The sequence below is a fragment of the Diadema antillarum genome, unplaced genomic scaffold (assembly GCF_040938485.1).
Source record: "Diadema antillarum isolate AM-2024a unplaced genomic scaffold, OU_Dant_1.0 scf00000108, whole genome shotgun sequence".
NCBI lineage: Eukaryota > Metazoa > Echinodermata > Echinoidea > Diadematoida > Diadematidae > Diadema > Diadema antillarum.
Window position 1 is genome coordinate 1771762 of NW_027270997.1, and position 12440 is coordinate 1784201.

Here is a 12440-nt window from a genome sequence, read left to right on the forward strand (position 1 = left end):
ACCTGATAGTCGACCAACCAAGTCGGATCCATCAGACTGCGATCCGGAACACTTCGGTGGGCGGCCGGAAACAACAAACGTTGCTTCCGACGAGTGACCGATTTGAAGAAATCTCTTTGGAATGGGGGTATAAGTGACTATTAATCCATTGGCCAGAATTCACGAAGGTGGTACAAATAATGAAACCATGGTTTGAGCCATGGACAAAAACCATGGAGCGCCACGTGTCGCACGGAATATTTCGTTACGAAATTGGTCATTTTGTCGACAAAATGACCGTTTCGTTAACGTGGACGAAATGTTCATTTAGTTTGAAAATGTTGTTATTTCGTTACAAAATAATCATTTCATCGACGAAATGACTGATTTCGTTAAAAAAAAAATATTCCATGCGACACTTGGCACTCCATGGTTTTTGTCCGTGGTTTAAACCATGGTTTCATTTGTACCACCTACGTGAATTCGGGCCATTAAGTGTGGTAGCGTTGTAGGCCTCTGCACACTGTCCAAACTCCGTGGCACAGAACAGAAGGGGTTAATGACCTTCAAGGCCTCTGGAGATCGTAGATTCAAGTGCCATCGGAGTGCTCGCGAGCTTCTGATGCTATGTGGGGATATGACTTGGCAGTGGGCGTTGAGTTAGCTCGGTGAGTAGCGCGTCTGCCTCACGATCCAAAAGGACCTCAGTTCGATCCCCGAGTCCCACTGAGAAATATGTGTGTAATCGTACCGTCCCCTCTAGTAAGAGGCAAAACACTCTGTCCCCCGGATAGGATATAAAATGGAGGTCACGTGTGTGAGAGAGTCACAGTTCATGCACGTAAAAGATCCCGCTTCATTTATTATCGCAAAGAACAGGGTGTTAAACCTGTTGAAGTGGTGCCCGCCTTACATGCAACTGGACCCCATAGAAGACCAGCTAGTGCAGATATATATATAGGCTATCCAGCCATGTTTCAGATGGAAATGAAACACAGAAAGAAACAAACTGTGGCCGGACCATCATGGAAGAACAATGTGTTACCCTGCTCAAATCAATCATATCAAATGTATCATGAAAAATGCTAGTATTAACGTTATTATCATCATCATAATCATCATCATCATCATAATCATCATCATCACCACCACCACCACCACCACCATCATCATCATCATCATCACCACCACTATGAGCTTGACACCGATGATGTGTTATGTATCTATTTGTGGGACATGTTTATGTCAAACAGGAATTGTCAGGCCCTCTCACACATCCCAAGCTGAAGCAATAAGGACAAGACACGGACTCACAAGGACTCACAAAGAATTTGCTAAGGAGTAACAACGAAAAAGCTTTGAAAAAAGGAAAAGAATAGAAAACAAAACAAAACGGAACAATTTGCTGAGTGTCTAGCCAGTAAATAGCAATCTGTATGAAGATAAAAAAAAAACAAACAGAAACATTATTGAAAAGTCAAGATCATTTTCCAATGGCTCCATTCACATGAATTCATAATCAGGGTAGGTGTTTCATGAATATCTTATGTTCATGATCGTTTAAAAGTGTCTGTATGAACAGACAGCGCTAGTGAATATTGAATTTGCGCGAGGGAGTACGATTCCCCTCCTTCTCTGATGTACCCCCTCCCCCATGAGATGAGCAAAGTAGGTACAGTCTACGACACCGCTCTATGCCAACCTGCGCACACGAATTGACCAATCAGCGACGAGCTGTTGAGCAGTTTTGGAAAACTAATGGTCTCCCGGTGTGAGTGCATCACCGAACAACTCGCATAGAAGTCGCCTTCATTAAGAGCGTTCACGGGCTGCTCTCTTCTCGTTGCTTTCACTTAAAGGAGTCTTTGTTGATGGGGAACAATTCAGCGCTGCGGTAGGTTGAAGAAGAGACTGATATATCTCTTGACATCGTTCCATCGCTGGTCATCTTTTCCTTTTGGTTCGCTCCGGATTTTTCCCCCTCAGTTTTTCTTCTTCTTTCAGCGTCACGTCGATATCTAGCGAGAAGCTGTGGGCAAAAACGATTTGCTCGCGGAATAACACGCGCCGCGGTGCCCCGAGCGCATTACTCGCTTCATCCGCTTTCCTCTGGGCTTGATACAGTTTCGGCGACCACCAAACCTCGTTGCCAACCAGGTGCTAACAAGCGGAATACGTTTCATCAGGTAACGGGAAGCTGGGCGAGGCTTCTTCCTACCAGCCACCAAAGATGAGGTTATTTTTGGCGCTACTGGCCCTATGCCTTCTGATTGCGTCCTTGGCAGTGCCAGGTAAGTCGCTTTAAGATTTCATCTATGCAATTAGCTTCTTATTCGTTGGTGATTCTTCCTCTTGACATTTGATGTGCAGATGTCTAGACGTATTTCTTCAAACTATACCTTATCTCTTTCGGCGCCATGGATGGAAAAAACTTTGTCTTAAATGGCTGCGGTATCAACATTCGCCTTCACTTATTATTCGTAAACGTCGTGTTATCATCTTGTTATTGGTGAAAATGTGTCCATTTTTATTTCCACAGCTAAATTGGGTGTTTTTTTTTTCTTCCATTCACGAACAGCGTCGCGTTTAATGTTTTATCAAGATTTGGCGAGTTAGATGTTTGCTTCTGATTAGTTGTGTGATAACGTGAACCATTAACAAAAAATAATGATTATGGATACAAGCAAGTTGAATGAGGGCTACATCTACATCTTTCTCATAATTCTTAATTTTCATCTTTATCTTCCATTATGTATTGAGCTGCGGGGTTTTGACCTCTATTAGGTAAATTAGTGTTATTACATCGCCGCATTTCTGTCGTATTACAGTATTCTCAAAGCAAAGTCAAACTGCTTCTAGCAAACTTTATCGTTTTGAGGGAATCCTTACCCAATGTGGGCTTTCATGAGAATATCAAATGAAGCACCCCAAAAATGGAGGCTAAACAAAATTAACAGACGTTTATGTGATAGAAATCATTTATTTTTATTTAGCGAAGGTCCGCCATGTACGAATCGCCGTTGCTACTAAAGTTGATACAATTCTAGTAAAATTCTGTGATTGGTGTAATCATTAGCATTTATTTTCTTAACTTTGCTTCGCAAAGAAAAGACATTGAGGGCGGAATTTGATCAGGTTTCAGGGAGATTTCTAATGGACCATGAAATCATTACCTCAACTAATTCGCTAATGGCATTGTGACAAATATTACTCCATGAAAGCATGTGAAGTTTTAACCCGTTGAAGACGAGTGGCGAGAGAAATTGGGCAGGTGTCTATGGGAAATGCGTGTTAAGAGTTAACTGTAATGAAATGTCTACCATTCTATTTGACTACCGTTTACATTGTTGATTAAAGTCGACTACGATTTTAAATAACATTTTTTCTCTTCACAAAGTCGCAAGCCATAATCTTAAGGTGCAATGTTGACAACAGAATCGAGGTATAGAAAACATATAAAAAATCAACATCAACAACACACACACACGGAAGATAAAGTGTGAGAGCAGAAAGTTGGTACGGATATTGCATTACTTCAACAGAATGTGCATTTATGGGAAAAGACTCTTCATGATTAAGCATTTAGCACCCGAAAGCGTGAAACCTTTTCATGGGTATGGAATCATTGTTTACGTTTCATTATATCTTGTGTGCGCTGGTATGTCTCCCGTACACAAAGATGACAGCGCACGTTCGTCGTTTTGACGAACAATTGAATTTTGAAACACCGGCTGTGTATTATACAAACACATTATCGCCGCAGTGTGAGCGCTCTTAATGAGGTATCCCGTGTAATTGCAACACAATGCTGTTTGACCAATGACCAGCCATCGCTGAATGACCTGCCTTGACTACCGTGTAATACTCCTCGGCCTCTAAGAGCCTCTGGTTAGCGCGAGTCGGCTGCGATTTCGTTTGATGATTTACATTATCATCAGACCAAGATTAATAAAGGAAATGGTATCGTTGGATTCGTCGATCGCACGGCGGGAGAATGGAAGAAGTTAGCGGGAATATCATAATTGCAAAATCTCAGAATGTCTCAAAGATCAATAAGTTCGCTCTTTCCATTTCATGTTCGTGCAGAGCGATGACATGATTTACGTGCAAAAGACTGCAACTTTCTTCAGGGCATAGCAGGATCCCTGATTTTTCTTGAGTCTCATTTCGGTTAATTTTCTTGTTCTTTTCTTTCTTTCTTTCTTTCTTTTTTGAAAGGCATAGATTGAAGAAAGCAAACGTTTTATGATCAGTCTGCCCTTTGTATCTCCTTAATCTCGTGAATTTGTACAAACTGGAGCAAGAGCAAAAGTAGAAATCTTTCTCTGGCCTCTTTTCCTAAAGAGAGCCATTAGAAAATGACGAATGTAAGCAAAACCCATAAGAATATCAATACTATTGCGCACTCCTATATACAATATCTATAATGATTGCTACCCCACCCCTTCCCGCGGTGTACGCATGCGGATGTCTACGGCCATTGATGTATACAAAGAGCTCAAATGACCAACTTGATGTTTCGAAGATAGGTAGTTAAACCCTTGTAGGACCACTTCTTAGGGATACAATTGACATTTCATAAAGTACAATTGCCGGCAGTGATGAGCGAAGCATGGCTAAAGCGGAGGCCAGACCGATCGGAGTGATGTTGAGGAATGTGGTCAGAAAGATAATATTCGTGGTTTTCCGGTTTTCCTACGAATTGTTACCAAGTCTAAAAATATTCATCTTCACTGATGCATCAAATAAAAATAGCGGAAAGCTTCTGTTTGTCTATTTTCTTTTTGGCGTTGTAGTTTGGAAAGGTTCGCCGCGGAGACGTCTCCCGATACTTGATTAATTGGCATAGAGATCGCCATTGCGACATTGTCGGGGGTACGTGGGTTGTCTTTGCTCTAGGAAGATAACTTACCATGTGACTGTGTCAGAACAACATAAAAGTAAAAGAAAACAGAGAGGGATATTGATTGTTATCGGAGATTGATTAAAAATTGATACAACCAGGGAGCTCACGACAACTCATGCAGTCGCAGCGTTGCTCGCACGAAGGTCGATGCTGCTAGGGTTTTTTGTTGTTCTTTTAAAAGTTGTTTCTTTTGCCAATGGATTTGTTGAGAATGGGGCGGTATAGAGATCTCCGTAATGATGTTAGCAATGCGTGTCTGGAAGGCGTTCCTCAGTGTAAGAACACATGGATATCCTTCCTCTTAGGTTAACGACCGAAGCAAACACTTCTCACTCAGCATAACCAGTGTCTCCAGTGATTATTATTACGAAGAATTAAAGTTTCAAGAAATCAGAAATTATTCCTTCTTTCGGCCGCAGTATAGCTGAGAAGATTAAAATATAAATCTTTTCTTTTTAGTCTTGTAGAGACATAACAATCAAGAATTTGATGCTTGCTTGCAATTTTATATCTGTCACCGTCTCTAGTAACGCAGATAAAAAATGTTATTAGATAACAGCTGTTAGATTACATGATTTTACAGTAATCAGTAAGATGGAAACGTTAAAAAAGTGCACATTTGAAAGCCATTCGATATCAATTTTCTCATCATTATCACAGTCCTCACTTACAAGCGGCATTCCTAGAGCCCTAAAAATGGCAATAAGGCTCGCAAACAAGGTTACAGTTTCCACGGAGAGAATCAGCGCTGACTGATTTCGACAAGTCGCAAGAGGGAATTAGTGATAATAAAGTGAGTTGTTAGTTATCTCAATTACAGCGAGTTCGTATACAACACGGCCTGGATATCAGCAACGCTCTTACCGCAGGTCCCACTGGCTCTGTGATCATAAATAATTTCCCTTAGTCCTTGGCATTGGAAACCGTGTTAGGTCTCCCCGGGGACGACACCTGGGCATAAAAAGTTCAAGTTTGTTAGGCGAGGCGTGTGAGGCGATGGGATCACGGAGCGACCACGGATCGGAAATATAAAAAGGCAAAGACTGTTATGTTTGGGGGCGGCGAGTATAACCACAATTTCTGCTTCCGTCGGAAGTGATTAATTTCTCAAGAAAGAAAATAAGGCGGATGAAAAATAGCGTTTCGAGAAGCTCACGGCGAGAGTAGGAAACGAATGACTGGGCAGGAATTGAGCGACTAATGAAAAATACCCTCGGGTTGGTGATGGGAGAGGAAAAGACAAACCAACCGGAGATGTTCTGTGACTGATTTTATCCTTTATGAACTCTGGGTGCGAAGAAAAAGTCATGGCCAGTTCTAAGAATGACCGACAAGTGGATTGTTCTTCCTCCTCATCGCCCAAGGCAGCACTCAATTAAAGAACGTGTCACTCTACTATCTGCATCCTTGAAACTGTAAACTTCGTTCAGGTAATTTTCACCACTTGGAGACTGTGATAAAGCTTATTTTTAACTTTAAAATCCTATCAAATCATCTTCTTTGTTATCAAAATTGTACAAATCATCTCCTTTGTTATCAAAATCCTATCATATCATCGCCAGACTATCAATTGTAATGCCGGATAAAGTGTGAGTGCGCGGCAAAAAGTCACAGACCACTGACCTTCTGGAGTCCATTATGTTGCCCTATGCTGTTCGAGAGGTTGCAGTATTCATCCTTATCTGCAAATCACTATTTGAATTTTTGAAAAAAAAGTGTTTTGGGGAAAAAAATACAAAAGTGAATGAGAAATGAACTCTGAATTTTCTCTTATTGGTCACAATGTAGCAATATTTTGATGAACGTGAATCTCCAACCTCCAAGCAAATCTTAACACTTCACTACATTTGAAAAGAAAACTTGGAACCTGAGATAACATTCCATCTTCTCAGACTGCCATAACCCCCTCAGTAAATGTTTTCTTCGATGTCAACCTCAACCAACACAGTGTTCGACGCACGGTGGAGTTTGGGAAAATACCAAAGACATCAATGGGGTGCACTATGAATTCCATAACATAAAGTGGTTCTTACATTCTTTTTCTTGTCGTGCAAGTTCTTCTTCTTTTTCTGCGTCTTCCACCGCTACTATTGCCCGCTATAGTTTCAAAACGTCACATTCTCAATTATGCTTTCATTGTCGCGACTGCTGCTATTGAAGCTGATGTTTTCATCATTCTTGAATAACTATCAACACCATTAGAGTATGCTATTGAAATCATTTTTAGTATCTGTAATTATTAGCTTTTTGAAGAATCTCTGTATTGTCATCGCGTTGCTCGCTACATGAACTCATAAAGATATCGACCGCCAGGTCTCAATAAGGTTGGAAGACCAGACTATACAAATATGACAGTGATTTTATGTATTGTGTCCTTCTTAATCCATGCACTATCAAGGAATATGCCAAGACATTCATCAATTGCTTCAGAAATCAAGCGTATATCTGTAATTATCTTGAATGATCGATGATATTTGTTCAAGTGGAATTTTGACACAGGCCTCCTTGAATGATTTAATGGTGCCTAAAGTATTTGTTCAGCATTCTTACTTATTTTTAAGCACTTGGGAACCAAGGCACGTATAACAGATCTATGCATAAATCTTTTACTTACTGCCATTGATATGAATCGATGACAAATTGACTTTGATTCGCTGCTCGCAAGAGATCAGAATTTTAAATCTCTTGTATTTGGGGCTTAACATCCCCGATGCCTGGTTGCGGAGATGTGTATTTTTTGAGTTAGGTCTTACACTGAGTTACACTCTGGGTAGCAGGAGTTGATAAAGTTCACGAAAACATTGTTAAATTTTGAAGCGTAACTCTAGGTGTCAATATTAAGTATGGGAGTAAAATTTTTATAACATCAAGGCGTTTATTGCAAAAAGCAAAACTTCTTTCCTTAATCTATGATTCCTGTTCTTTTAATATCATGGCTTAACGAAATTGTACACGTATCATGCGCTGATACTTCAGTTGTGTCGATGGAGTACACATACCGATTATGTGAGATGAAAACCTACAATTGCGTGTGAACTCCATTGTGAACTATCAGTACATCAGGCAACTATCAAGTCCAATTATTCGTTAATTGTATATCCATGTATATGTCGTCATGTAAGCTGCAGGATGTTGCAAGCTAAGAAGGGATTTTGTTGGAAACCCCATTTACGACTGAATTTCTTTAATCGGAAATAAATTTTATAATTATTGATAAGGCCTTTATGCGTATACAAATCCTGTTTGGTCGTGCCTTATTTAGTTTCTGCAAAACATGTACTGTTTTCCAGGTTCACTTAAAAGAAGACATACGAGGTGTGAAAATGCAGACCTTTATATAACGAGAGGCTACACACTAAAAGTGTATGTAAGAATATTTCCCTCAACGAGGCCCATGCACAATTGCTAAAAAGATGAACATTTCCGTGATCCAGAAATGAAATAGAAAAGAAAACTTCAAAAAAAAAAAAAAAAAAACCACACAACTATTGTCGAATGGCCTTAAGAACTGACGACTGTATTGTGAAGGCCTTAGTATCATGTCCATGTATGCAAAGAGCTAACTTTATTACACGAGCTACCTATATACACAATCCGTACATGATTCAGCGCACACATCTCGATGCTCATTCAATATGTCACCCAGTCGTCGGAAACTGGTCGTAGCTAATTAGACAAGAGCACTCGTATGACTGTCTTGACAAATTCAAGTGCTTGCTGGTCACTGGTGAAAAGGGAAATTAAGTGCAATTACATCCTTTACAAATTTTCCTTTGCACCACTTCATTACCTCTCTCTACGCAATGAATCACTCCATATATATATATATATATATATATATATATATATATAATTATATATGTATATATATATATATATAATTATATATGTATATATATATATATATAATTATATATGTATATATATATATATAATTATATATATATAGGCCTATATAATTATATATACATATATATATATATATACATATAGTATAATATATATACATCTGTGTATGTGTGTGTGTGTGTGTGTTATACTTAGTGAATCGGAATGATTACAGCATGTATTGTTCGTACGTGAAATATTGAAGGGTAATAAAACAGAAGTGAATAACATGTATTCATATTATTATGTATAATCATATTCATGTTGCGGTACCATTTACGTAAAAAGTACACTGTCCTTAATGCGAATTTCAATTCATCGATCAATCATTAAACACAGAGAAAAGTAGACATTTCATTTAACATCGGTCATGACATTTTAAAGTTATATATGGTCGCGGTCTGAAAGTTGAGCATATTTTGATATCTGCCACAGTCAACGAAAATGTAAATCAAATTAGTTGGTGATGTGTTCTCTTGATTAGTGCCCATTCGATTCTGCACACAGTTATTCACTCATATATTTTCGAACACGTTATATTCGATAATCTATTTTTGCACACACACATATTCCATGATCTCTTTTTGTCTTTCATCCATAACATATTTGCATCGAATGATCGCAGAGCTGAAATGGTTTATATATTAAGCAGTGACGTGTTGTGACTGTGGGTTTTTATTTTCTAATAATCTACCAAATCGTTTTTATGATACGTTTCTGCAGGAACCCAAGTGTTTCTATGACGTCATTGTCTACCATGCGTATGTTGTCGCGAACAGAAATTCATTTCCGGGTTTTTCTTTTGTTGTTGTTCATATGATTTGGAAACAATTAACCGCCACTTTTAAACGTGTGTGCAGTTACGCTATCGAATGAAGTAATCTTCCAACTGAAAGAAAATAGTATGTGACGAGCATACCATAAGTTAACGAAAGCACAAAGAGATTTCCTCTTGTGCATGGTCTGTTACCCTGATGTGTTTAATGACCATATAAATATGCGAAATACAGTTGCTACGTAATAACTTTTTCGTAAAGGTCTACGTTAATGTGAAATGGAGCCATGATAACGAGATTGAGAAATGTTTATAGGCCCTACTCCTCCGCGTAGCTTTGCTTTTTTCACCGTTTCAGTGTTTTAACTGAAACGGTGTTCCTAACTGTGACAAAATGGACAAGGACAAATAATAGTCTACAAAGGTAAGGTCATCGTCGTATTGAGACAGTTTATTATCACACACACCACACACACACACACACACACACACACACACACACACACACACACACACACATAAACACACATTGATCTTCAAACAGAGGAGCATCAATGAAAGAAGTCGAATTTGTCGAACATTCAAACAATAGTGATTGTAATTGCAACTGATTAACAATATTGTTAATCAGTCGCAACAAAAACAATTCGACGGATGAAATTCAGGAATTTGAATAGTGATAGTTAGAATTTGTTTATTTGCTTCATGGATCATTGTGCCCCTGTCTTGGGTCGACGAGTCCCGCTGTATTTTCCCGACTCTAAGAAGTTACTTTGCACCATTCGGATGCTTCCTTTTCATGCTCTATGCCTGCCGTTGTAATTTGCTCAAGTCCCTCGCCGACGAAGACAGTTTTGAGTGCGCGCAATTAGAGCGCGAATCGCTACGCACCCTTTTCGTCTCTTTGCCCACCGTTCGTCGGCATTTCAACCTCATTCTGTTGGATACAATGTCATGTCCCGCCTCACAGTCAGAAACCGAATAAGCAAAGACCAGTGAAGACTCAAGCAGCGCCAGACGACGCTCGTGACATTAGGGAGATGCACGCACAGAGAACAAATTAATACGTGCCGCACACAACTTGCGTCGCGATATAATGGTATACGTCGCGATATTATGCACTATAATGTCCCCGTAGAGTGCACAATGATAAAGTTGATATGATTTCTACATTACTATACCTCAATTTATCATTTCGCTTCTCGTATGACCTTGACATGGGAGAGGGATACTGGTCTACCTTTAATGGCGCATGGAACCTCGTTTTGCATTCTTGTCAGTGCTTATAGATGGTTGGTTTCAAGCACAATAAGACAGTGAGAGAGAGAAAAAAAAAGAGGGGAAAAAAAGAAACGGAGAGACTGTGATAAGACATGAGATAAAACGTAGACGAGGAACATTCCCGGATGAACATGGCCAGTGTTAGACGGTGGACCAACTAACGACTTCAGCAATATTATCTTCTATCTCTCACGGTCAAACATCTACCTCATAAAGATTCTCTCTCACGACCCGTGTCGAATGCACTTTTCGACTGTACGAAGACATTGAATGACTGAGCAGTCGAAGATAAACCTCAGCGAATACATCAGCTTTATCTTCCTAATCATTTCTTATGCCCGACACTTTTGGCTTAGTTAACTTCATGATATCGGCTATTCCACTAATATCAAAACCACTACTTAACATTGGGAGTAGTGATCAAAAAATGTCCGAATTATCACATTTGCTGTATAATGCATGAAATAGTTCAATTGCATCAAAAAACACACTACTGCACAGACATTTCGCAAAAAACCTCCAGTTATCACTAATTTTCTCAAGAAACCGTCAGGGTAATTGTTTTATTGTAGTTTTTGATAAAATTTATCCCCGTTTGTTAATGAAAGTAATGTCCACATTTGTACATTAAAAAAAACCTAACATTGAATATACTGATTAACGTTTTCATTGTGGTTATTCTTATTCCCAACTCACTTTTTCGAATAATTTTTAGCAATAAAGCTATTCTTAATTCATCTTCAAATGGTAGCAAGGAGCTTTACTCTCGTTTAAGGTAAATATTGTTGAGGTTGTAAGGATGGAAAAATAAGCCTCGAATTCGAGTATTTTGTGGTAGAAGATGTCTAAAATGCATCATGGAAAGATTCATTTTCTCAAATCATAGCTCTCTTCACGTTATGTCATTTGCTTTTGACATCAAATGTAAATCATTGTTTGTCCTTGAAATCAAAAGATACGACTTTTTCTTCTCTTTGTTTTCTTATTATTTCTGTGAGATGTGCTGAAGTGTTTAGTTCAGCAGTTTTCACACTCGACATTTCTGGGATAAAAAAATGACAATCAGCTGTAACTCTAGGCATGCAAGAATATCAAACTCAGCATTGAATTGCATGCTCCAGCAAAAGCAAACGCCTGACATAATCAGATAATTACATCAATCTGTATTACACAGAGGTATATGATGTTACCATTTTCTTTTGATTTGTTCTGTAACAAAGAAAACTCATGACAACAAAACATATCCCACTGTATATTTTGTTCCACATTGTTTGTAGGGGAAAAAGTTTTGAAACTTTTGCTCAAAGTCTTAATCTCGTGCTTACAAATAAAACATTAATCAGGTCTCCATAAACCTCTTCATTGTGGACTCAGTATGCATGGCGCCTTGCGTGCATTGCGAGTTAAGCATTATTGGTATGTTTCCCTATCTGTAACTCGCATGCTTCAACCTGAAAAGATCATGCCGGAGTCATAATTGTCTGAGATTTGTCGCCAGCGGAAAAATAAAGTTCCATTTTTGTGGTGTCGATATGGATATTGCCGTGACTTTGACAGTCTCAAATGGCGGGCAATCATTCTAGGCGCTAGTTACATTCCCGCTCTGTGGTA

At 39.0% G+C, this 12440-nt stretch overlaps 1 long non-coding RNA gene across 1 annotated transcript in view; it reads left to right on the forward strand.

Annotated features, from left to right (window-relative positions):
* Positions 1-1796: 1796 nt before the first annotated feature.
* LOC139719283 (uncharacterized) overlaps positions 1797-12440 on the forward strand; it is a 135244-nt gene continuing 124600 nt past the window's right edge. The window contains exon 1 of the long non-coding RNA XR_011710091.1: positions 1797-2270. This is a non-coding gene — a long non-coding RNA (uncharacterized lncRNA). The remainder of the gene's footprint in view (positions 2271-12440) is intronic.